This window comes from Cnephaeus nilssonii (genome assembly GCF_951640355.1).
Source record: "Cnephaeus nilssonii genome assembly, chromosome: 3".
NCBI classification, from domain to species: Eukaryota; Metazoa; Chordata; class Mammalia; order Chiroptera; family Vespertilionidae; genus Cnephaeus; species Cnephaeus nilssonii.
The window spans coordinates 99,215,796-99,243,771 of NC_137074.1; positions in this window are offsets into that span (position 1 = coordinate 99,215,796).

Genomic DNA, 27,976 nt, shown 5'->3' on the forward strand with positions numbered 1-27,976 from the left:
TAAAGAACACATGCAGGAGTTTACCATTAGATTTGCCTTGCAATAAATTCAAGTACTCGCTAAATCTACTCACATGTATCTTTGTTTAATGTTTCAGAGATTTTCAGATATTCTTTACAATAAATATTTATCAAGTGTGTTTACATTTATTTTATTTAAAATAGATAAAGTAAACCCCCCAAAAAAGCAAACTTCTTCAAGATAAACATACTTATAACTACAATTCACATCAAGATAGAACTTTACTCTTATCCCAGAAGCTACTTCCATGAGCCACAATAGCCATTACAGGCCCCTTCCTCCAGCAGCTGTGGTTACTGTTCTGACTTTTATTGTAATTCCTCCTTGTTTTTATTTTTAAATAGATTTATCACCTGGATACAGTTACATAGGCACTATAGTTATTTTTGCCCATTTAAAAATTTTATTACATTTTTAAGTCTTTTTTAATCAATAGTTTCCCTTCATTTTTTCTTTTTCAGTGGTATTTTCATAGTCGGATTTTTATAGGGGGCAATTCAACAATTGTTTTTTGTTCTCTGCACACCTTTGAAATTGGAAGATGGATCAGATCCAGGTTCTATTTCTTTTGTGATTTTAAAGCCATCAATCATTGGGCCTATCTGTATTAATTCATGGAAACTTGCAAAATGGTGATATTCTATTTTTACATTTTTAATGTATAACTTGTAAAATTTTTATAAAGAGACATTTCTCAGGTACTATTTGGTTAATGGTACAATTCATATAGGAAAGGCAGAATAAATATTTCCCCTGTTGTTCTTTGTTGTTGTTTTTTTACCAATTTTCAGATATCTTTAATATGGCATTTTGCAATTATTCAATTCAGATTTTTTTTGTGTTCTCAATTAAGCATGACTTCATTCAAACTATCAGTCATGATACTGAAATAACTACAACATGTATTTGTCCAGAGAGTATATTACAAAATGTCAACAATTGCTGAAAACAAAATCAATAATGTTGAGTCATTACCCCTAAAACAAAAATTTATCTGACTGGAAAAATAAATGTTTATTTGCTTTAAAATAGAAGAGATGGTTGAATGTCAAAATGTTTTTCAGAATGTTTCAAGACTAGTAGCAATTCAGTGGCATAATTCACTTACGTATTGTCAGTGACCTACTAACAGGCTGATTTTCTTTTTATATGTAATAGAAAGTGTGGAGAGTAGCTTAAAAAATGAAATCAAATCTACTCTAATCTCAACTCCTCCACTAGTCTTTAATAATACAAGCTGGTAATGGCTTAGCTGTCAAAATAATTTTTAAACGGTTGTCTTCTCATTGGCAATGAGAACCTCTTAAACCTCTGTTTGTTTTAGTTATATTAATAACAATTTGAAGTTCTTTTGGCATTAAATTGGTTATAGCTATCATGCTCTTTGAACTTTTCTATCTAATCTTTCAAAGTAGTGCAATCATCCTAAAAATTATTGAAATTTTGACTGACTCATTCCTCTAGTGCCTACATGGTTGCACAAATATATTAGATTAGGGGACCAGTGCACGAAATTCATGCATGGGTGCAGTCCCTAGGCCTGGCCAGTGATCAAAGTGAGAGTGTCTGGCATGGAAGGACAGGTCCCAGCTGGCCTCTGGGCCCTGGGCAGCACCTGGGCACCTGGGCCCTGCGCACCCCCCTTTGCCTGAGTCATGGCGCCCAAGTCCTCATGTGGAGATGCGGTGAGCATGGCTGGATGCCATGGGCCGGAGCGCAGTGTGGGCCTCTGGGCTTCCCAGTGGTGCCGCACGGAAGCCAGGCAGGCAGCATGCTCAGACCGGCTCCTGCGCAAACCCACAGGGAACCCGACCATCCCCTGTGGTCCCAGCAGCTGCAGCCTGGTCACCCAGAAGAGGCCACGTGGGTGCGGGGTGGATTCCTCACGGGTGCCTGGCACCTGGGCATGGGGGGCTTCCCCGACACACGAGCCCTGGCATCCTGGCAGAGGGTAGCAGGGGGAGTGAGAGCGAGCTCGGTGGACACCCTGCCTTCTCACCACACCTCCATCCCTGTCAACTCCACCCCCAGGTAGCCTGCGAGAGGTCACAGAGCCCCACCCGGGCAGCGCGAGAGGTTGGTCGCTGCCACCCACCCCCAGTTCCCTGTCACAGCCCAGGGCCTGGCCCTCATGGGGTGATCAGGGCCTGCTGGCCTTTGGTCAGTCATCTGCAGGGTGATCAGTGGGGCAATAAGCCCCCGCTAGCACCCACCTTGGTCTGGCACCGCCCGCTCACCTGCCCCACCATCCCACCACATTCCTGCTCTCCTTGGGGCTCATTGGGGCCGGCAGTGCCTCCACTGCCACCCGTTCCCGGCGCCACATCGCTGGCACCTGCCATGCTCCAAGCCATCCTGTGGCGGTCAGCACATATCATAGTGAGCAGTTGAACTCCCGGTCTAGGGGAAAATTTGCATATTAGGCTTTTATTATATAGAACTAGAGGCCTGGATCATGGAATTCATGCGCAGGTATGGTCCCAAGGCCTGGCCTGTGATCAGGGCCATCTTCCCCAGATGCCCGCAGCCAGCCCCGCCTCCTGCTGCCACCCACCCCCAGTTGATTCCCCATTCGCCATCAGGTGATTGGTGCCTGAAGGCCCGGGGAAGGGACCGAGAGATTGGCTGTTCCTGCACACTCGCTGGCCCCACCACCGCCATGGGTGGCCATCAGGCAATCAGAGCCTGCTGACCAGGGAAAGGAACCAAGAGGTGGTCAGTGCGCCTCCTAGTGACTGGTCCAGTGGTAGTTCTGGTCGTCCTGCCGTTAGGGTCAATTTGCATATTAACCTTTTATTATATAGGATTAGCCTGATTACTTAAAATATATAGCTTTTATTCATCTTAGCTTTTTTCCAAAGGTAACAAATCTAAACTATAAAAGAGAAGCCAAACCAAACTCACATTGAATTATTTCTCTGTGAAGTTTTCTGATGCTTTTGGACAATGTCACAAAGGCAATTTTCTGATTTAGAAATATCTGTTTACATCTTTCCAAACTTCCCCTTAATTTTTAAAAATATTTTCTCCCTTCAACTTTAGAACAAAATATGGGCATATGTTTTTCTGATTGTCAGGTCACTATCTACCTACCTATTTCTAAACACATTTTTATGGTTCAGGTATGTGTCCAGTTTACCCAGGAATGTAAATTTGGTGCCTGGCAAAAGGAGAAGTCTGTTAAATTCTTGTTGAAGTGTGGCACAGACTCAACGTGCTATGCAAATATCCATATGCTCCTGTACATGTACCAGCTTCCTCTGCAGTCAGGTTGCATTGCAGCTATTTGATCAGGTTCTTGCCAATGGGTTGTGAATAAAGGTGACGTAAGCCATGTTCAGGCCTGGCACTCAAAAATATACTACATGAATCCCAAGCCCTTCAATCCTTCTTTGGGGATTTTGAAAGCCTGGGATCCAAATGACATTGCTAAAAGATGGACTTTTAGTCACTGTTTGGAAGGGAAAGACCTATTCCACATTGGACTCAATGGGAGAAGAAAATAAACCTATTTTATGTTAAGCCACATTTTGTGTTGAGGTTTATCTTTTCAAAACACCTAGCATCACTCACTCCAACTAAAACAAATAAAATTGTTTAATATGTGCAATTTGTACACTAATAAGAAATTCCAGGAGTTTTGCTTTAGGATAGTTTGTGTGTGTGTGTGTGTGTGTGTGTGTGTGTGTGTGTGTGTGTGTGTTATGTTTTTATCACATCTCCAAAATTTAAAACAAAATTAAACAAAACAAACAATAAGTAGTTGACTTTCCTAATTAATATTTGGCTCTCCAGTCATTTGATTTCAGATGAAACTGAAGCCAAATTTAAGTCATTCTTCTGCTATAAAAAGAGTAAGTGTATAGAGGCAGGCAGAATGTGTTTGAATTACAGCTCTGCGTTTTTCCAGCTATGCAGCTGTGGACAAGTTACTTAACCTTCAGGAACATAACTTCTTTCCTGTACATTGGAAATGAAATATTTTATTTGAGTATTATGAGCCCTATCAAGAGTATAATAATAGATATTATTTCCTTATCTCTCCTAGTTAGTCTTTATTTGGATATTAATGGGACTAAATCTGCAAGATTCACTCACTATCCATAATACCTACTCATAATTAACTAACAACATATTCTAAAACCTGAGATTGGATTCTTATATTATAATAATTACTCTCCAGGAGATGCATGGTACATTAAATTAATAGCAGCTGTTCTATTTTTGGGATTTATAATAACTCAGATCTAAATTTAAATACTGGTCTTGCTAAATCATACCAGCAATTGGTATAAATTGGTGTGTTTCAGTCGTCACAAATTAAAAATGTGGATAATAAAAAGTAATATTTACCTAAAAAAACATATTGACTAAGTAAAATGCAACTTCCTGAGACAAAACAAAGATTAGCCCTCTTCCTGAAATTTTATAGGTATTTATGAATTGTGAAGATCTTCAGGAATCTTCCTTTTTTAATCTGTTAGGCCCTGCTAGTTTGTAAGAATTCATTGGGGACTTAAACTGATAAACTAATTCATCACAGAGAACCTTAATTAATCTTATACTATTTCCATCCTCAAGCATTAAAATAGATACATACATTAGAACAATCCCCAAATCCCTACCTAAAAAGAAAAAAAAAAGTTAAATAAATGGGTATTCATGAAACCTCCAAAGAATTACTCTGAAAGATTTAACAGTACATATCAAATATTCCATTTAATGTTACATTCTATGTACTGCATCAATCATTTGATTGACTGACTTTAAAGCTCTATTAATGCATACTACAATCAAAGTTTTAATGGAGTTCAGGATCTCATCCAAATCTATAATAGCACATTCCCCTTAAATTAGCTTATAACCCATGAGTTAATAAAATGAATGTAGCTACCATTTACCCAGAGGGAGACAAAATGCAGAACTCATCACCAGGTTGGTAGCCTAGTGGCTTAGCTTTCTTCAGTTCAGCCCTGTAACCATGGAGGTGCATTAAGGATGCTACTAAACCCCCATGCATCCTTTATTAAGATCATTGGGTACGAAAGAACTTAAATGGCATTTTAAAGCTCATAAGAAAATCTAACAATTGCACAAATTGAACCAAACCAATTTGTCTTGCACTTATTTTAATCTTTGTACATAGTGCTATACACTTAGAGATGTGATCATGTTTATTGAATGAATCAATAAACATGTGCCACTTGAAATAAATTGTGTTAAGTAGTTAATTTACTAAAATCAGAATTCACAATAGACTTATATTTTATATTTGCTTCCCTGAATTAAAAATCCCAAAATTGGCTTTGCCCTCTCACTTGAGTTATGAAGTAATCAAGTTTTTGGGAAATGGGTCATTTGAGGAAAGCCTACAGAGCTAAATTTATTTACAACAGAGAACAGAAGGCTGACAAAGTGTATGGTGGAGGTGCTGGAGGCTGAGGGATTTACAATTTTTAACTATATAAAGCAATAGCATATGGGAGGTGTTAAGCAGCTGTTCTATTTTTGCACAGGAAACAATTATGCTCAGGAGCCCCAGCTAGCTGAAATAGGACCAATGGATCAAAGTTACAGCCAGGTAAATATTAGGTCCTCATAAAGAAATAATTTTTTTAAATTAGAGCTGCTGGAAATTGAAATTGGCTGCTTCAGAAGGTAGCATGCCCTGGTGGTTCCACTAGCTTATTGAGCAGCCAGCCTTGGCATAATTCTATTATAATACTATCCTATTTTAGAGTGAAAAGAAAAGACAAGAGAGAGAAAGAAAGATTAAATTTTCACAAAAGCATTATAGGAGACCAGCATAATCTCTGCTGGGGATGGGAGATTTTTGTTTATGAAGGTGTTTTTTTAACAGGGTGTTTTAAGTTGCATATATGAGGGCTTCATTAAATAGTCTGTTATGCTAAATAATTTTCTAATAAGGTTTCAGGAATTATGATTTTTTTCTGACTGTTGCACAGAGGAAAGAGGAAAGAAAAATGGAGATGAGGGATGATTCAAGAGAGGGAAGGAGAGCCCCAGCTACAAGTGCGATCAGGAAGCCTGGAGGAATGTGGCCTTGAATGTTCAGAAGCAGTGTAGTATGATTTCAATTCAAAGAAGTTTCCTATTCGATGCTGTGTTAAACTCTATTATTTATTCAATAAATATTTACCGGTTAACTACCATGAGGCAGGCAGTTTTTATGGTATGAAAATTCAGAGAAGACCAACACACCCTCATCGATTTCATTTCTGTTTATGAAGACATGCCACAAACAAGTAAACTGATTAATACATAATAAAATTGAAAATAGAAAAAAAGGGGGGGGGGCGTAAAGAAAAATATCAAAATTGGTAAAAGGCTAGATTGCCACTCAATGGAAATCGGTTTTTGACATCTCCTGGGGAAAATATTTCTCTGATTATGTGATATTTGAGCAGATGCTTGAGGAAAGCAGTAATTAGCTACGTGGTGACCTAGAGGATGTGTGCTTCAGATGGAGGTAACGAAAGGCCCTAAGGTAGGAATGGGTTATATGAGTTCAAGATTGAAGTCAAGATCAAGGAGAAGAGAGACAGGAGCTGAAGTCACCAAGGCAGTCAGGAGATGGATCCTGCAAGGTCCTGCGTTTTATTCCAAATTTGGGATTAAGCAGAGAAGGATAATGTTCTGACTTACATTTTAAAACTATCAAGCCTGAGGCCTTTAGGAAAAAGGGTATGGGGCTTCAGACTAGGAGGGAATTTGTGGAGCTAGAGAGCATTTATCATACCCAGAGTCTATTTTAAGGGAGTGTTGACAAACTTTTGATACTTTAAATATATGGTGGAAGAAAGAATCTGAATCAATATTTTTATCACAAGAAATTGAGTGAATTTTAAAATCACCAAAAGATATAAGAAACACACGTTTAAGAGGTCAGAAAATCAGGGTTCTGTTTTGAATGTGTTAGAAACTGGAACTCAGGGCAAGAGATAAATATGTATGGATGTTATCAGCATTTAAATGGTACTTATAAAATAAAAGTAGGTAACTGAGATAACTTAGAGAGTGAATACACATAAAGAAATGAGAAGAAAGCCAGGCACAGAACCCTAGAGGAATATAACTTTAAACAATCAGAAATAAAGTAAATAATCTGGCAAAATAAACTGGGAGAGCCATGGAAATAGAAGGAAATGAGAAAATGGGATGTCATGTAATTCAAGTGAAGAATATATTTCTTAGATTGAAAAAATCAAATATTTACTCCTTATTAAAATAAGGTAGCAAGTTCAAGTAAAGCAAGGCTGAGAATCAAACAGTGGGGCTTGTCAAGATGGTTCTCAGTGACTGAAGAGGAGGATTTTAGAGGTTGGTGGAGAAAAAGTCTGGTTGGCCTAAGCCAGCAATTTTCAATCGGTGTGCTGCAAAATTTTTAAAACATGCAATACCTATTTAGTCAGGAGCACTGACCTCTTTTCCCTTAGTCTGTCAAATTAAAAAAAAAAAAATGACAACAACCAACCCAACAATATCCATCTGGTGTGAATGAATCAAAATTATACCTATTATTATTATTTTTTTTTTTGGTTAGGTCGGTAAAAAATAGAATAAACTTTTTGGTGTTTACTAATTTTAGTAATTAGTTTATGTGTGCCATGAGATAAAAAAGGTTGAAAATTGCTGGCCTCAGCTAACAAATGAGATTGGCAAATTAAACAAAACTGTATTTGGGATTCTTTTGAGAAATGTTGCTATATATTTCATGGAATAGAGGAGTACAATAAAAAGAAAAGATTGCCTTTGGTTTTTTTTGTTGTTGTTTATATTGGGAGACTTTACATTATCCAGGAATATTAAGAAATGTATCCTATACAGAGGGAGGAGGTATGATTTAGGAGAGTTCTGAGGTAATTAAAGGTCTGGAGCCTTTCAGTAGATGCCAGGACATGAGAGCAAGTGCACATGTGGAAGAGCTGTCCTCAGAAGGAACAGAGGCAGCACATTCTTAAAGGCAGGTAGTTTTGTGGTTTGTTTGTCTATTTGTTTGTTTGCTGTGGAAGGGGAGTACATTTTTAATGGAGTATCTCTATTTTTAAGTGGAATGTAAATACTGTTGAAGAATTGTTAGATGCTTGAAAGACAGGAGATGTGAAACTCATTTTCCTAATTATATAAACATAATTAAGTATATATTTATACTCGATAAATATTCAAAGATGTAAGAAACCAAATATGCATATACATACATATATATACACATATGTATATATATATGTGTATGTGTGTGTACACACATACCCTTTACTTATTAAAATAAAAAGTTGAATATGTTTATTATATTCATTCATTTTTACACCATGATACTTCTATGTACTCTGCATCTTGCAAACTCAATGTACTCTAAGTGATTATAATATTAATTTTTTATTCAAAATTTATATCTTTATCTTGACTAGTGGGTGTCTATGATAAGAACAAACTCTAAGTTAGTACCAGGATTTCCACTCCTCCCTCACACACATACTTCCTATGTAATTCCCTCTTCTTCAATGGGAATGCTGACTATGAACATGATAGGTTATTACTTCCATTAGTCTACCCTGCTAGGGATTTTATAGATGTATAGCCTCTAATAAATTGACTTTTATCTTAGGAGTATTACCTAGAAAGGGCTGCTCTCGTCAGGAGAGTTCTATAAAAAGAGCTCAGAGATATTTGAAGTAGCAGAGACACTCTTGAGATTAGAGAATTGGAGAGGAAAGAAAAGATTAATTTACAGTAGGAAGTATAAGGACCTTGAGAAAATAGTTGGGGTACAGATGATTTTGCTGATGATAGAACCTGATTTCCAGAAAGTACAGTTTAAGGAAAGAAAATGAAATTATTACCCAGGGGAGGAATAATATGAACCTGCAAAAAAAAAATTTGAAGTCCATGATCACGAATTTAAAGTAAAAGCAATCATGTTGAGTAATTATTTTAAAGAAATATTTTATTGTTTGGGTGCAGTTATGGAAAATAAGAGATTGAGTATATCTAGAGTTGTAATTTTGCCAGCAAAAAAAGATATAGAATAAAGAGGCAAACCAATGGGAATAATTATAAGGGACTGATTACAGTAAGTACAAAATCTAAACTGTGTTTGGTATAAGCCAGGATTAAAGCTGATGAGTAAGGAGAAAGAAATAGTGGCATCAATGGAATTAGAGTTTCAATTGGTTCAAACACTTTTTTTTTTCCCCAGTAGAAGTCCTTGAGTGAGAATCACGTTATATCCAGCTCTGAGGTAAGAAAGGCTAGAAGGGGTAACAGTTTTTATATAGGAAGTCTACAGGGTTAATTATGATGCCATGAGTTCAAGATAGAATTCAAATAATAGTTTGAGACTATGGAAGAGCTTGCTGATCACAAAATTTTCAGGACCTACATAAAATGGTAGGGGAGGAAGAGAGTGAGGGAAGGAAAGGAAGACAGGATGGTACTATGCTAGTTGTTCTTGACTTACTAATTAGGAAATGGAATTGTCAACAATTTTTGTCCTTTGTTATCTCTGGTAAATTATCTCTGGGTCAGTCACTGTGCCATAATCTGACGGTACTTTTATCACACTCTCTTTGGAGCAGAGCAACTTCTGTGGATCTCAGTTGCAAACAGTCACCCATGTCATGGTCTTCTCCTTGTAACTCCATTCTAGGTAGTCTGATGCAGTAGCCGTGGTTTAAGTATTTAATTATAATGTTACTAGAGGCCCATTGCACAATATTCATGCAAGAATAGGCCTTCCTTCCCCTGGCTTCATTCCCAGCCGCCCGGGAGCCGGCAAGTCCCTGCTCCTGGCCCGCCCGGGAGCTGGCATGTCCCCGCTCCCTGGCCCGCCCGGGAGCCCGCAAGTCCTAGCTTCTGTCCAGAGCACTGCTCCAGTAGCTCCCTCCGCCGCCCCCCTTCCCCTCATAGCAGGTGTCATGCCCCTCCTGGCAGTTCCAAGAGCCTTCATATGCAAATTAACCTCCATCTTTGTTGGGTTAATTTGCATACTCACTTGTCAGGGCCAGCCTGACAGGTTGAACTGGGCTGAGGTAGGGAGGTGGGATTTGAGAAAAGAAAGACAGGACAGTGGGATCGGGAGGAGTCTGCAGGTAGTCATCGACCGACTGCACCTTTGCAAGCCATCGAGCTACTGCAGCTAGCTTTATTAACCACGTAATGCCTTTTATACACAAATACTGAATAGGAGGTCTGTGAAGAGGAATGTACTCTTTGTTCCTCTTAATCTCTAAGGTAGAGATAGAGTAGAAGGACAAATTCTAGGTACAGTAAATCTCAGTAAATAATTACAGACTTCTTGGCAATCCATAAAAGGTTGCTCTCATTCTACTGATAACCGCCATCCAAACAAGCCTGGGAGAACTGTGTGGGTAAGGGTCCCAGCCTTGCTAGTCCCTTCAGGTACAAGGACCGTGTCAGCTTACACCCTGGCACCAACACTTACTCTGATTGGCTGTGGGCATATCGAGCAGAGTGATGGTTAATTTGCATGTTTCTCTTTTATTAGGTAAGATGTATTTGGATGCATTAAAGTAGACCTTTCATTTTCTTCCTTGTATCTAATTTAAAGAATGATTAAATAAGTTTTTAGGAAAAAATATGATATTTTATCTAATAGGATAAGTAGAATGATAGATATGTCATAGCCTCATTCTCAGAAAACTTGATAAAGATACAGGAAGTCCTGTGCAGACAATTAGTTGATTATTTTCCAACTTTCCATCATAATATGTTAATGTCCTAATTAGCACATCACTTATTTTGTTATTGTGACAACAAACCCAACACCAAAACATGGCTAGTGAATCTCAACTGAGGGGATGGAAATGTTTTGGCCCTCTGTCTCCCAGTACATTTGGCAACATCTAGAGCAGTGATGGGCAACCTTCTGAGCTTGGTGTGTCAAACTTCGCCAAAAAACTGAGCATAACTCGGGTAGTGTGTCACTTTGAGGGAAAAAACATTATTTCGCAAATGTTTCATCCTCGGCATGCGGCCGCCTCAGCGGCCGCATGTCATCAGAAATGGCTACATGTGTCAGTGCTGACATGCATGTCATAGGTTCGCCATCACTGATCTAGAGATATCCTGGGTTGTCACATTTGGGGAGTGGGTGGGCAAGGAAAGGGTATTGCTAGCTTGCTATTGACCTCTACTAGGTAGAGGCCAGGGATGATCCTACGCATCATAAAATGCACAGGCAGATTCAACAACAAAGAATTATCCAATGCCCAGACCAGTTTGGCACAGTGAATAGAGCATCAGCCTGTGGACTGAAAGGTCCCAGGTTTGATTCTGATCAAGGGCATGTACCTTGGTTGCGAGCACATCCCCAGTAGGGGGTGTGCAGGAGGCAGCTGACCGATGTTTCTCTCTCATCAATGTTTCTAACTCTCTATCCCTTTCCCTTCCTCTCTGTAAAAAATAAAATATCAATAAAATATATTAAAGAATTATCCAATCACAAATGAGAAATCCTGGAGTAAGTCACACATGGCAATCCTGATCTCCTTCCTTGTAGCTGTAGGTAACCACATGTTGTGTACTGAACTGAGTCCCTTCAAAATGTACATGTTGAAACCCCAACCCCCAATCTATCTATATATAAAAAGCTAATATGCAAAATGTCCCCTCGGGAGTTCGACTGGGAGACTGGGAGTTGGATCACTCACTATGATGTGCACTGACCACCAGGAGACGGTGTGAAACAAAGGAAGGCCCCGGCCGGCAGTCAGGGAAGGGAGGCCCTGGCTGGCAGCCGGAAGGCCCTGATTGGCCCTGATTGCTGGCCAGGCCTAGGAACCCAGCTGAGCATGAATTTTGTGCACTGGGCCTCTAGTGTTACTATATTTCAAAATAAGGCCATTAGAGGGGTAATTAAGGTTAAATGAAGTAATGAAGCTGGGACCCCACCCTAAATCTCTCTCTGTGTGTCCATACCAAGGAAAGGTCATGTGAGGACATAGTAGCAAGAAGGTGGCCATCTGCAAGTTGGGAAGAGAACTATCACCAATCCTGGTGGTACCCTGATCTTGGATTTCTAGCCTCAAGTCTGTGAGAAAATAAATTTATATTGTTTAAGCCACTCAGCCTGTGATATCTTGTTATGGCAGCCCTAGCAAACAAATATACCATATAACCCATTCTAGCACTGGAGATGCAAGGAGAAGGAGCGCTCTTGCTTTTTTTCATAAAAGAGGATGAATGTGTCTAGAACTTCTTTTTGCTTACCCTTTTTTCCTATGGTGTTGTAGCAGCCATCCTACATCCCTGAGTTGTCAGGATGTCTAATCTCAGAAAACTGAGACATCAGCTCTGCCACTGTTATATCTCTAAACCAATGACAGAAACTTATCTCTGAGCTTTTTTAAAATAGAAAATCAACCTTTCTTTGAATTGTAAAATTAGCCAAAATAATTCCTAATACATGACTTATCTTTATTCAAGGAAACAACCAAAGAGTTTCCTGTTGAGGTGCACTCTGAAAATATCCAAGAAATAGCCAGTGGATCTTCAAACTGAAATATGTAATTTCCAGCTCTGAAAATTACACCAGGTAGAAGAAAGAATCAAGATATTGGAGAAAAACAAAACTATTTTTTGTGTTTCTGAAGAAAAAATGTATTCTGTGTTTTTGGTTTAGGAAAACAGAAAGCTATTAAGTTGAATTGTAGTTTGATTTCTGTGTACAATAGGATTAGAAGGAGAAGTTGAGCTTCTTCATTACAGGTTTTAACTCTTAGTTTTTAATTTGACATTCTTCTTTATATGTACTTTTTATAAAGTTTATAAGATAATTCTAATATGTGCTTAGCTCATTTAAAATGATATTTATGATATGTTTCTTTCTGACCCTCTACTCATGACTATATTTTAATATTTTCATTTTCTGCTAATGCAATTTCAAATCTATTCTTTATTTCTTATGGAATTCTTCAACACAGATCAAATTTCCTAAGTTAACTTGAGCTTCAGTTTGGCTACTTGGAGCACTCACTATTGAATATATTCATATATTGAATATCTAATTAAATTTTCCCACTCCTTTAGAAAATAAATGATGAAAAGTTGATAGCTGGGCTATAATTTTTTCAATAGTCATATTTACTAATGGTAAGGTCAGGGAGACAAAGAAAAATATTTAATAACATTGAACACATAGGGATTCAAACACTATGATTTGTACTTTTTAAAAAAATATATTTTATTGATTTTTTACAGAGAGGAAGGGAGAGGGAGAGTTAGAAACATTGATGAGCGAGAAACATCTATCAGCTGCCTCCTAATTCATGCGGGAATGAATAGACAAGTCTGAGTAAAATGACTGCACCTTAGTTTCTTTAAATATCTGATTGAAATGAGCCAAGAACTTAGTGATAAGTACAAATCTATTTTTCTACATTTTAAGACAAGTTTTTTAATCTGATGATTATTCCTTCTTGCTGTAATATATTCATAAATGAAGGTTCATGAAATTCATAAATATCTTAAGTACTTCCAATATTGAGGCCTGTCAATTTTCTCTTAAGGTTTCTAGCACATATCTCCCTCTTCTATTTATAGGTTATTGGAAATGTCTTTTCAAGTCTATAAAAATTGTGTGTGTTGGTGTTAATAATTGTCTCTACTTCCTCACCACCCAATGACTCTAAATACTTGCATTCAAATTCCATTTCCCACTTCCCTATAGAACATGTTTTCTCAAAGGATACCACTGATACCACAATTGCTAAATCCAAACATCCATTCTCAGTCTGCATTTTGTTAAGCTTTATAAGCAGGCACCTTTATGAATTTGAGATCTAGAGTCATAGAAAACACAATTTTAATCTCAATCATTTCCCTTATCAGCTTCAGGTAATAATAGATTCTTTTGAAGATTAAATGAAACAATGCACATAGAAAGTGACAAAAAATGTAAGATGAGGATAAATCATTTATTTTTTCTGGAAAATGTCTTGAGATTTTTGGACACAAGTTATTCCAACTATGTTGTTTCTCTAGCCATTATTTTTCTGTCTCCTCCTTGTTTTACTGTTCCTACAACATACAAATTTCTCAGAATTAGTCTTGTAGTTCTTTTTTCATTCTACATTCTATATCATTATTCCTTAATGATCTCACTTGTTTGCATGGATTTTATATAAGCCTTGTACTAATGACCTCCAAATCTATACCACAAGCTCTGGATTATCACTCCTGAATTTAAATCTTACATTTCTCACCTGTAATTTATCTGTAAATGTCCCACAACAGCCTCAGTGTAGCATATTAAAAACAGAACTCACCTCTGTCCCAGAAAGATGGCTCTTCCTATTTAGTTAATGGCATCAGCATAGAGTGATTGAGTCTTTGATCTTTACCATGCTCTCATCATTACATCCAATTAGTTGTCAAATCTCATGGGTTCTACCCTCCCAATCACTCCTGAGATCCTCAATAAACCCCTAAATACTCTCACTGCCTGTGGTCTCTTCTGCCACATCTAATTCATCTGCTACTTTAACCATATAATCTTCTTAAGCCACAGTTAACAATGTGATTGCTGGTTGTTGTTTTTTTTACTAAGTTTCATATTATTCCTTAATTAAGGCAATATTTCTTGAGTGCCCATTATGTCTCCTAAGTATTAGGAACTCATTACATGTTGCTTGACAACTATCTGATCAGATTGATTACTTTATAACTTCTCTTTTCATTGCCTCTTTTCTGAACATTATACTGAATCTAGTTGTTTTGTCCACTTGTATCTTATGTCTGATCACCTGAACTACTAATCTGTAAATACCCCTCTCGTATATGTGTTTATTTAACCAATGCTTAAAACTCTTGACCCTTTTAGTCTTTCACTAAGCTAAGGCATATTAGTACCTGTTCTGGGATGAGGGAATGAAGATATAACAGTTGGTGAAATTAGTAATGTCTCGGCCCTAAGAATGCTTACCTTATAGTGGGGCTTACATACTAACACATAATTCATGTTCACTTCTTTTATTTATTTTCTGAATGTAACATATTTTAGGAAGAAGCTGGATTGCACAAAGTTACTCTCCCCCCACTCCACCTCAAACCAGTCCTGTAATGCTTCAAAACCACAGCTGATCTTCACTGGTATCACTCAGATACCACTGAACACTGAAAACTGAGTGCATCCTCCTGCTTGTCACATAAAGCTTAAAACATTTGTTTTAAGTTCTAAAGCTAGACATAACTGCACGTAAATTAACTCGCATTGAAAATTATTTCCTACTAATTCTCTTTCCCAACTTGGGTTTTTATTAAACCATACTATTTGTTCTTCCCCAAGTTTTTATATATGGTTCCCTGTGATCTGAGTTTCCTTCTTGCCAGTTCTACCATCACAATTATACACATTTTTAAGGCTTAAATTGGCTATCACTTCTTTTATAAATTATTTCATGGTTAGCAAAGCAGAAAGGATTTTTAAAAATATCTTATTTATGTATATACCATATATATAGATGTTTGAGCTTCATAGTAAAATAAAAATAATAACAACATGGTTTGAGGATTAAATTAGCTATAAAAATAAATCAAATGAAATTGTGCCTGAAATAACCTAGCTATTAATAGTTTACACTGGAAGTTTTGTAGTTTATCTTAGATTTTACTATTTATTCACCTCCTATACTCCAATGCAGTAATCTTACCTAATAATAGGGTAAGATGCAAATAACCATCACTCCGCTACGCCCACGATTGGGCAGCGGAGGCTTGGGGGCGGGACTCGGGGTGGCCTATCCGGTCATTGAGAGGCGCAGGGCGCAGGACTCGCGAGTCCCGCCCCCTGCGCCACTGCCAATCTGGCTGTTGAGAGGTGCCTCTCAATGACCGGATTGGCCGCAGAGTCCCGAGCCCCGTGCCTCTCAACAGCCAGATTGGCGGTGGCGCGGGGGGGGGGGGGGGGGGGGGGGGGGGGGGGGACTCGCGAGTCCCGTGCCCTGCGCCTCTCAATGACCGGATAGGCCGCCGATGGGGCTGCTGAGAGGCGCGGGGCAAGCACTCAGGTGGCCGATCCGGTCATTGAGAGGCATGGGGGGCGGGACTCGCAAGTCTCCCCCTACCTCCCCCCCCCCCCCCCCCCCCCCGCCTCTCAAAGACAGGATCAGTGGCCGCTGAGGGGGGCTGCCGCGGATACCTGGCTCCCCTGCCATCGAAAGCGGGGAGAAGGAGCGGATACCCGGCTGCCCTGCCATCTAAAGTGGGGAGGGGTGTCCGCTCCGGCTCCAAGGCCAAAAAGCGGGGAGCCGGTGTACTTGCCAGAGTCTATTAAGCAGGCCAAGGAGCTGGACCTTGCGGGGCTGGGCCTACAACCTCTCTTCAGCTTGAGCTTTGAGGAGGAGGAGCTTCAGCAGCTGAGGCTGGTGGGACAACATCAAGCAGTACCGCTCACAGGCGACCATCTTTGAGATCAACGCCTCCAGCCGGGACCTGAGCAGCCAGGTGATGTGGGCCAAGCGGCAGAAGGACTTCAAGGCCATCGCCAGCTTCCGGCAGGAGCGGCAGGGCCGGCAGGAGCGGCAGGAGGGCCTGGCTTGTCCAGCCCCGAGCTGCCAGTGTGGCAGGCGGAGCAGCCTGGGAAAGAGGAGGAGGAGGTGGCGGGAGAGAGCATGGAGGATGTCTCATAGAGGTTGTGGGCCGAAAACGGCAACAGCCAGGACCTGAACGGGAAGCCAAGGGGTGGAAGGAGGAGGCCCGGCAGCTGGACCAGGATTTCTATGTCCCCTATCAGCTCAAACATTTCGACAGTGAATGGGTCCTAAGCGTTGGTGGGGACCAGAGGTGCCTTTGAGCAGCAGGTGGCTGGTGCTGTCCTGGACCTGATGGGGGGCGAGGCCCAGAACCTGACCAGGGGCCGGCAGCAGCTCTAGTGGGACTGGAAGAAGAAGCGGTTTGTGGGACAGTCAGGACAAGAGGACAAGAAGAAGATCAAGACAGAAAGTGGTGGCTACATCAGCAGCTCCTACAAGCGGGACCTCTACCAGATGTGGAGGCAGAAACAGAAAATTGCCATATGCTCAACATCTGAGCCCCGGTGGGCTGCCAGCAGTCGGCCCTGTTGGCAGCGCTATTTCGGCCTGATCTGGTCAGGGCATGTGCAGGAGGCAACCAATTGATATGTCTTTCTCACATCCATGTTTCTCTCTCTGTCTCTCTCCTTCCCTTCTACTCTAAAAATCTATGAAAAATGTCCTTAGGTGAGGATTAACAAAAAAACCAACAGTGCATACATACACACATATACAAAAATACATGAATATTGGAGGGTTGGGGAGCAGGGCCCCATAAGTGCACAAATTTTGTGCACCAGGCCTCTAGTATAAAAATAAAATTAGTTTGTTTCCAATACTTTACAGTCAGGCACATCATAATCGCTCTACGTAAATGCAATTCAGCTTTCATTTATGTTCCCCAAATTGAGATTCTTTGGGAGGCTTGCTTTTACTTGATTAGTAAATGTCAGCTGATATAGTAAAAAAACTGCCTGATCAGGGCACAATAAAATATAGCTCTTGTTATTAGTAGGGGTAAACCACCAAAATGATTCAGTAAGTTGGTTATAAGTAGCCAATTTTTATTGATCAAATAAATTATAATTAAATTTAAGAAGACAGACATGTGGTATTTTTTATTTTACTCTTTAATAACCATGAAGAAGAATCCATGATGGTAGTTTAATAACAAGCTTTTAAACCTGGATATGTATCTCACTGATGCTTGGGAGAATATAGCCATTTCCATTAGTTCTAATCAAAGTTTAGAAACAAACATCTCAATGTTTTACCTGACATTTTCTTGTTAAATTTAACAGAGAGGTAATAAACAATATTGGTTCTTCGGTACAGAAAATGCTTTAGGGACTCTACATCTTTTATAACTCAAGAAGTGTTCTAATGTTTTTATAAATGCTTTTTACTTCACAGGTGCTTGAAGCTGGAAGGAATCCTGAGAGGTCATTACCCTGCCTTAAGGCAGAGTGAACCTAACCCTCCTAAAGAAAAAAATGAAGAATTTAAGACATCTTCTACTCTGCTGTAGGACTGCCCTCCTTGACTCCCTGACTCCCCAAATCAAGCCCACTTCAATAAGTTCTTTGTTTTTTTCTTTTTTAATTGAGGCATAGCTAGGTTTAGGTACAATAATTAATTTAAATGTAGGAAATAATTCTTAATAGGAAAAGTTAGTCTTAATATTTTAATGACTATTGTTATCATTATCACTACTAGTAAATTCAATCATTAGTTTCCAATCATTATTAATTAATTAGGTTTAAATATTTGTGCATTTTGCATTAGTAGTAATTCTTTTGAGCAGTGTTGTCCTCACTTTATTTCCACAACAAGAAACTGTTGCTTAGAAATAAAGGAAGACAAAGGCATAAAAATTCATCTCAAAATAAGATGGTGAAGGCCTCAGGCAGGGGTGGGAAGGGAGTGGGGGCTAGAAGGGTTCAATGGGGGGGAAAAGAAGACTTAATACTTTCAACAATAAAGATTTTTTAAAATTCATCTCAAAAACATATTGTAGTCGACTATAAGAAGTAATAGTAAATGATGGTATCTAAAGGTATGCTTGATGTGAAAACTCAATGAGAAAAGAACTGTTTCCTATTAGCTTTAACAGCAGGGTTTGTTATCATTTAAATACTAGTACACGCTCTGATACACTTAGTGTTTTGTGCTACATTTAACAAGATTAAGTGAACACACACTGTTTCAACTCAAATCTTTATTGGAAATCAGAGACAAGCCTCATTTCTTGCCTAAACATTCTCTAGTGGCTCATTCTTGGAGCAAATTCCACATAAGTAAATCTGTTTACCCGGTGGACCATTGATCAACTAAAGAATTTTTTTTTTTTTTCAGGTAACTTTTTGCTTTACTGAACCTTGAAAACTTTATTTGAAAATTTTAAAGAATAGATGTGTCTGAGAAGTGCTTATAGCCAAAATTACAAACCATAATTTGTAATAAAATAAAAATGTCATTTGAACACAGCAAAGCATTAAAAGAAAATTGGAAAGACTGGTGCTCAGGGTTCTTACAAGATTTCATTGTAATGCTTCAAATAATTTGATTCTGAGGACAGGTAGTGCATACTCGATAGCCTCCCTGAAAAGCACATCAAACTGTCCCACACATTAATTTTTCCCCTTTGATTGAAAAATTTCTAACTGCCTGAACTAAGCTCCCAGGAACATTACTAAGGAGGTACCTGCATATCAACTTTCAGAAAATCTTGTTGAAAATTCTAACCTGTCATTTCATCCTACACATCAAATTCTCTTTCAAAGCATAATACTGGGGGGTGAGGGCAAGTATGGGAGTGGGGTAGGGGGACAATGGTAAGATATGTACACATATAATACCTTAATAAAAAAATTTTTTAAAAAGCATAATACCACTTTAGTTTCTTGCATTTTATATTATCTTATGAGGTGTTCCTCTTTGCATTTATATGGTGACTGAAAATTTATATAATTCAAATATAAATCACATTTATAAATAATATGAATGTATAATACAAAAAAATGAACATGTTTTTGCTATACTTCTATTTGTCTTGTAGGTACTTTTAAAAATCCACAGTTATTCGGGCATCATACTTCTTTCTTTTTTAAAAAAAAAATCTTTACTGTTGAAAGTATTACATTATGTCCCCTTTTCCCTCCCATTGACCCCTTATAGACTGACCCTGCCCATCTCCTTGCCCCAGGCCTTCTGGGAACATAATGTATTGTCTGTGTCCATGGGTTATGAATATATGCATACAAGTTCTCTGGTTGATTTCTTCCCACACATCCACCCAGCCTCGCCTTCCCCCTGAGAACCGGCATCATATTTCTTGAGGAGTCTTCCAACATTTTCAATGGATTATAGTTCTCTATAAGAGACTAAAATCCTTTCTAAATGTACCACAGCTTTTTAATCCACTCATCTACTGATGGGCACTTGAGGTGATTTCTGGAATTTCTGTTCTGTTCCATTGATCTATATGCCTAGTCTTGTGCTGTTTTTATTTTAATGGCTTTGCGGTATAGTTTGATATCTGGTATCACCAACTTTCTTTTTCTTTCTCTTTGTTTTTCTTTGCTGTGGATATTTGGGGTCTTTTATGGCTCCATACATTTATACAATGGAATACTATCTATCTATATATATAAGAGCCTAAGTGACCGAAAGACCGGAGCGACCAGAACGACTGGTCACTATGACGTGCACTGACCACCAGGAGGCATATGCTCAATGCAGGAGCTGCCCCCTGGTGGTCAGTGCACTCCCAAAGTGGGAGTGCCACTCAGCTGACCGACCCGTCCCAGTGGCCCACCAGCCCAGCAGCAGCCTCTCACTCCCTCAGTAGTCCTGCAGGTCCAATCTCCGGAGAACGGGCCAGGCATTGATGGACCACCACCACCGCATGATCCCAACAGTGCTGCCGGCCTCCTGGAAGTTGGCCTCGGGCACTGCGGCTGCTTCCCCTCCCTAGATGCTCGAATGTTAGTGGGACAGATCCAGGTCCCAAGCCAGCAAGGGCATCCCACCACCCGCCTGGAGGGCTGATCACATCCTGGCCCCCCACAACTCCCTCTCGGGACTCACCTGTGCATGAATTTGTGCACCGGGCCTCTAGTCTATACTAATAAAGGGGTAATATGCTAATTAGATCAGACGTCTTCCAGACATCCTTCTGGACAAAGCCACAGTGGCAAGGGCCGAGGCAGAGGCGGTTAGGAGCAATCAAGCCATCAGGGGAGGACAGTTAGGGGCAATCAGGCTGGCAGAGAGGCCATTTGGGGGCGATGAGGCTGGCAGGGGGGCAGTTAGAGGGCGATCAGGCTGGCAGGGGAGCAGTATAGGCATCAGGCCAGCAGGCAGAGGTGGTTAGGGTGATCAGGCAGGCAGGCAGGTGAGCGGTTAGGAGTCAGCAGTCCCAGATTGCAAGAGGGATGTCCAACTGCAGGGATCGCACCTAAACCAGCAGTCAGACATCCCCTGAGGGGTCCCAGATTGGAGCGGATACAGGCCGGGCTGAGGGACTCCCCTCCCCCTGTGCACAAATTTCATGCACTGTGCCTCTAGTATATATAATATATATAATATATATAATATATATATAAAGCTAATATGCTGAGTGTTCCTCCCACCATCCAACCAGTTGATGTGATGTGCACTCACCGGCAGGGGGCAGACACTCAATGCAGGAGCTGCTGTGACACTCTCTGGCCATTTACAGAGAAACAGCACCATGGACCTGGTGCCAATAAAGCAACACTAGGCTTCCCCCAAGTGGGACACAGGCCCGCCACCACCCCAGAGTGACAGCCCACCAAATCCCAGCCGATGCTGCCAAGACCCCATGGCGTAAAATGCAGCCCACAGTCCAGCCCAGCCCAGCCCAGAAACGGTGGCTGTGGGCATCGGGTAATGACATCACATAGCAATTCCTGGCTTCCTCTCCCTAGCAATGACTAGCCTCCTTGTATTTTCTTCAGCCCAGGAACAGGACTTGCTTTATAGCCAGGTGCAAACATTTCACACTTTAACCAAATGTCTGTGAAGTGTTTTCCCATGCCTCACCTCATTTGTTCCTCACAGAAGTCCTGGAGTAGGTAGATAGGAGACTTGGTGGAATCCTATTTTATTTATTTATTTATTTATTTATTTTTGTTACCCAGAAAACAGAGATTTAGAAAGCTTAGAAACATGACCTGACTGAAAAGAAGTAAGAAATGGTGGACCTTGAAAATGACTTCAGGTTTTCTTAATGCACAGAATATAGTCAAACACTGCTGCAGTTAAATATTTTACCCTTTGTTCTACCTGCATGATCTACAATAATAATCTGCTTCATGTTGATATTTACTGCTGTGTTGCTGACAATTACCTAAAAGAGAAGTTGGGGTGCTTCACTGGGCTGGAATAAGTTGAGCTAAATCAGAAAGCAGGTCTAATTAAGCAAGTTTATTCTCTCTATATATAAAAGGCTAAGTTGACTCATACATGTGCAATACATGTAAAGCTCTCACTGGTGCCAATCACATGCGTGTATTTTGATCTGTCACTATTGATCGTAAATTTGGTTATTTTTATTGTCATTCTGAAGCTGAAAGAAAGCAGCAGCATAGACAGAATTTGTCTGAAGACTAACTATTTCCACAACGTACCTCTGAAGCTGAAAGAAGCCGGTGTCATTGACAGAATGTATCTGAAGACCAACTATTGGCACAACATACCTCTGAAGCTAAAAGAAAGTGATGTCGTTGACAGAATATGTCTGAAGAACAGTCATCAACAAGTACTACTAATACTGGTAGGAACTGCCTTCACAGTGAAAATTAAGTAAATGAGGATGCAATTATCGAACACAGTTGTGGTGGAATGACTGTTACATGTCAATTTTGCCTATCCCTAAATTTCTCTGATGAAAAACTATCTGATGGAAAATTAACTCAATGTTGTAGCAAAGGTAAAGTTTGTCCAAATGATATAAATTTTCCAGAATACCTGGCATATTTTTAAAAAACTAATGATAAATGAAGGTTCTGACAGTAAAAATTTCATGGAAAATATTTGTTGTTATATCATGTTGTTATTGTTTATTTATTAATCAATTTTACATATTATTTTCATGTACATTTTACTAATTTTCTTTAATCTCTGGCACTTCTATTATAGAGAAAGGGTGAATAGCAATATTAAAATATTTCTTCTAATTTTATTTCAATGTGCACAAATCCATGCACCAGGCCACTAGTCTATATATATAAAAGCCTAAGTAACTGTTCGACAGGTAGCTATGATGCACACTAACCACCAGGGGGCAGATGCTCAATGCAGGAGCTGCTGAGCTGCAGTGACTTGGCAGCAGGGGTTCTCAGGTGATGCACCCTGAAACCGGAGAGGAGGGAGCCCGATTCCTCTTGAGGCCATGCGATTCCACCTTCTGCCATTGGTTATGTTGTTGCTGGGGCACTATCAGCCCCGAATCTGCTTTATTGTACACTTACATTTGTGTTTCACACCATGTACGACAGCAACTTTGCAGAGTGCCCTCTTGCACTCCGGGACCCCTCGGGGGATGTTGGAGAGCTGGTTTCAGCCCGATCCCTGCAGGCCAGGCTGAGGGACCCTACCTGCTGAAGGGACCCCACTCACTCCTCAGATGCCAGAGAGGGACTGCAGGAGGTTGGCTCCAAGGCATGCCTGGCCCCTCTCGCCCAGTCCCACCCCACCAGCCACCTTCTAATTAATTTCCTTTCAATGTGCATAAATCCATCCACTGGGTCACTAGTGTTGCTCTAGATCTGTGTGAAACCATGGACAGATCTGGAGAGTATTATGCTGAGTGAAATAAGCCAATCAGAAAAAGACAAATACCACATGCTCTCACTTATAAGTGGAATCTAATGAATATAATAAACTAATGAACAAAATAGGTCCAGAGACATGGAATAAACTGACATACCTACAGGAGGGTGGGGAGGGAGTGATGGAAAGAGATTAACCAAAGAATTCATATATATATACTAGAGGCACAGTGCATGAAAATTCATGCACTGGAGGGGGTCCCTCAGCCTGGCCTGCCCCCTCTCACAGTCAAGGAGCCCTCAGGGACAGGAGGCGACCCAACAATTAGGGGAAGGCAATGCCCCCATCACACCTCTGCTACTGCCACTGCCATTAGTGCAAGCCTCGGCCAGCCCTGGTTACCTGAGCCTCGGGCAGCCACCATCCAAGGCTTACCTGCGCCTTGGGCCGGCCCTGGGCGGCTAGGGGGCTGAGGGCAGGTCCGGCTGCATCGCATGCCTGCCAACCCTCCCGGCGGGGCTGAAAGGACTGGGGGACTCCGGCAGGGCTGAGGGGACTGAGTGCTGCCATCTTGTGGCTATGGGTGCCACCATCTTTGTGATGGTGTGATGGTCAATTTGCATATTCCCTCTTTATTAGATATATATATGAATAACCAATGGGCAAAGGCAATAGTGTGGTAAAGTCCTAGGATGGAGTAAGGGTTAGGAAGGGGGAGGGATGGGGAAAATTAGGGGACACCTGTAATACTCTCAACAATAAAATTAAAAAAAAACAAAACTTTTCTATTCTTTTGTCAATCATTTATGAGTCATTGGTAGGATGGCAAGGCCATAGTTATACTTTTCTAATAAGCATAATAATATATTTACTGTAGTCACCTAATTTGTGAATATGTTACCTCATATGGCAAAATGATTTTGCAGATTTGATGAAGGATACTGTTCTTGAGATAAAAAGGTTACCCATGATTACCTGAATGGACCTAATCTAATCACACAAATCTTTAAAAGTGGAGAACCCATTCTGGCTTTGGTCAGAGCCATATGCAAAGACAATAGGGCCACAGAGATGTGGTGTGAAAAGGACCTCACTGGCTTTGAAAAGGGAGGAAGGGGGCCATAAGCCAAGGAATGAAGGCAGCCTCTAGGGACTGAAAAACACAGGATACCTATTCTCCCCTAAACCTCAAGAAAGAAGTGCAGCCTTGTTGATGCTTAGATCTTAAACTGGAAAGACCCACGTTAGACCTAGAACCTCTAAAACCGGTTATTAATAATAAATTTGTACAATTAAGCTACTAAATTTGTGGTATTTATTCTTTCAGCAATAGCAAACACACACAATCTGAGGGATTTGCAGTTTTCCTCAAATTCTTAAAGATAAACAAAACTCTTTCTATAAGAACCCACTTAGCAAGTTTTTCTACAGGATGTTTGCTATGCAATGGACTATATCAAGAGAATGAGATAACAGCTTCAGACTGGGAGAAAATATTTGCAAAAGAAATATCTGATAAAGAACTATTAATCTAAATTATACAAAGAACTCTTAAATTCAGCAATAAGAAAACAAACATCTGGATTTTAAAAGTGGGCTAAAAACCTTAAAAGTCACCTCATCATAGAAGATATACAGATAGAAATAAGCACATGAAAGAGTGCTCCAAAGCATATGTCAACAGGGCAATGCAAATTAAAATAACAATAATATACCACTACATATCTATTAGAATGGCCAAAATATGAGACACTGACAACACCAAATGATGTCAAAGTGTAGACCAACAGGAGTTTTTACTCATTGCTGGTGGCAATAAAATATGATACAGTCACTTTGGAAAATAGTTTGGCAATTTCTCACAAAACTAAACATGTCATTACCATATGATCCAGCACTCATGCTCCTTACCACTTGCCCAAATGAATCGAAAATGTATGTCCATACAAAACCCTGTGCATGGGTTATCGCAGTTTTATTCATAATTGCCAAAACTTGGAAGTAACCAAGTTGTCCTTCAGTAGGTAATGGATAAATAAACTGTGGCATATACAGACAATGGAATATTATTTAACACTTATTTACAGTAAACAATATTATTTTTGTTCAATATTTTTTACAATGAAATGAGCTATGAAGCCATTAAAAGACATGAAGTAAATGGCAGTGCATATTACTAAGTTAAAGAAGCCAATATAAAAAGGCTACATACTACAGGATTCCAATTATATGCATTCTGGAAAAAGCCAAATCTATGGAGACTGTAAAGAGATCAGTGGCTGCCTAGGGTAGGGCTGTGGAGATGAATAAAGAAATTGAGCACAGATAATATTTAGGGCAGTGAAAATAATCAGTATGATGCTGTAATGGTAAATACATGTCATGATATATTTGTCCAAACACACAGAATGTCCAACTCTAAGATTAAATTATAATGGAAATATGGACTTTGTGGTATTATGATGTGTCAATGGGAATTCATCAATTGTCAAAAATGTACTACTTTTGTGGATGTTGATAATTGTAAGACTATTAATGTTTGGGGGTAGGAGGTTTATGAGAAATCTTTGTACCTGCTCCTAAATTTTGCTGTGAACCTAAAACTACTCTAAAAACATAAAGCCTAATTTTAAAAAAAGAAGAAAAATACTTAATAAGTAAATTTGTTCAGAGACACATTAAAAAACAAAACATTAAAAAATAAAACTGAATCTAATGATTTTCCTTAGGAGGGAGTGAACATTTCACACATGTCATAATTTGATGCTGGAGGAATTAGGCACACCTGTTTGCTCAAAGAGAGAAAATCATAAAAAGTTTAGTATGGGTTATTGTGGACTTTGCCCCATGTGCCGTTCCCTTTGCTGAGTTTGCTTTGTATCCTTTTGCTGTAATAAATCTTAGCTGGTATCTTCCTATTTATTGAATCCTGTGATGCCTGCTAGTGAATCACTGAATCTAGGATTGGTCTTGGCGTCTCTCTACACAGGAGGCTATCTGAGTTTGCACAAGGCTCATATTTTTACAATTGCTATCATTTTATTTATTTTTCAAGTGTGGTAGTGATATACGGTTATGGGTCACTATGGTTTAGGTTTCTTTATTTGAGTCACTTTATTTTCTAATCAATAAGGACATTTCATTTGATAGGTGATTGCAAAATAAACAATTAATAATCATTGCAATTTATATAACTTGGTGCCTATAATCCTTAAATTGAGAATAATATGATCTTGTCACAGTCATGGTTAGAAGAATGTTGTGCACTGACTCACTCTATATCAAAATAGTATAAAATCAGAGAAAAAGTATCAGTACCCATCCACTGTTGGTGTTTAGCAAAAATGTCAAAGGAAATTCCTCTTTAGGAAGTATGATGGTGTTCTGCATATTCTCTTTAGGGATGCACTTCTAGAAATGTCAGTAGCTGGCAGGTCTCAGTTGGCTCTCTCCTCTGGAACTACCCTTTACAAGGTGACACTCTGTTACCACATCTGGTGGTTCAATTTCTTTCTCTGCCTAATCCTGCTTACCTTCATTTCCTGATGGGCTTTGTTCTCACTTCACTCCCCAATAACTTGCTGGGAAACAATTATCTACTACAGATTCTTTATCCAGGAAATCTAATCTAAAGAAAAAAACACATGATATATGAAGTTTCTGTTAAATTTCTAAAGAAAACAGTCTACCTAGGTATTCAAGATTCCTTTCAAGTTATAAAACAAGTCCTAGTTTAAGAATTGATAAGCTGGTATTTCTAAGCTGGTACTTCTTATGTCCTCAATCTTTCATAAATTCACTGCAATAAATGGACATTATGCTAAAATCTAACAGCGTATTATAGGAAGATTTTTCAATCTTAAGCAGCTATGCATAAGAAATATTAAAATAATTTTTAAATTTTAGTATAAATGATGTAACATACTATATGAATGAATTCTATGATTTTTTAAAATGTGGCAATTATGGCCCAGGAAATTTCTAATAAATAATAAGTTAAATTTCTCATTTAAAGGATTGTGAGTCTTCTCTCCTCTGGGTTATTTAATCACCAAGTATTTTTTTAATGTTTTCCATATGTAATCACTGAATGTTCTGGGACATGAGAGAATATTAAATACAAGATTTCTGCACAAAGGACCTTATAATCAGAAGGTGATTTAATGGGTATAATCATTACTAAATATTGAAAAAAATGTATTTAAGAGTTTAATTTACTAACTGCCATATACTATCAGCTGCTTAAATCACCCCCACCCACCCCCCATTTTTATTTTTTGCCTGCAGAATGATCATTTGTTTGGAACATTATTGAATTGTGATTAGTCCAAGCCAATGACAACGATCCTTTTCCACTTTTGAAGATAGTTGATTTTCCATGTTTTTCCCTAAATAGTGATGGCCATGTGACCTGCAAATTGTGGCAAATAAAATGTTACAAGATTTCAGCCAGAGGACTAGTAATGTTACCTCTGTACTGGTTTTCCCTTCTATGAATGCAGATATGATCCCTGGGACATATTTATGTGTACTTGTATATATGTATATGTATATGTATATGTATATGTATATGTATATGTATATGTATAGTATATGCAGAGAGAGAT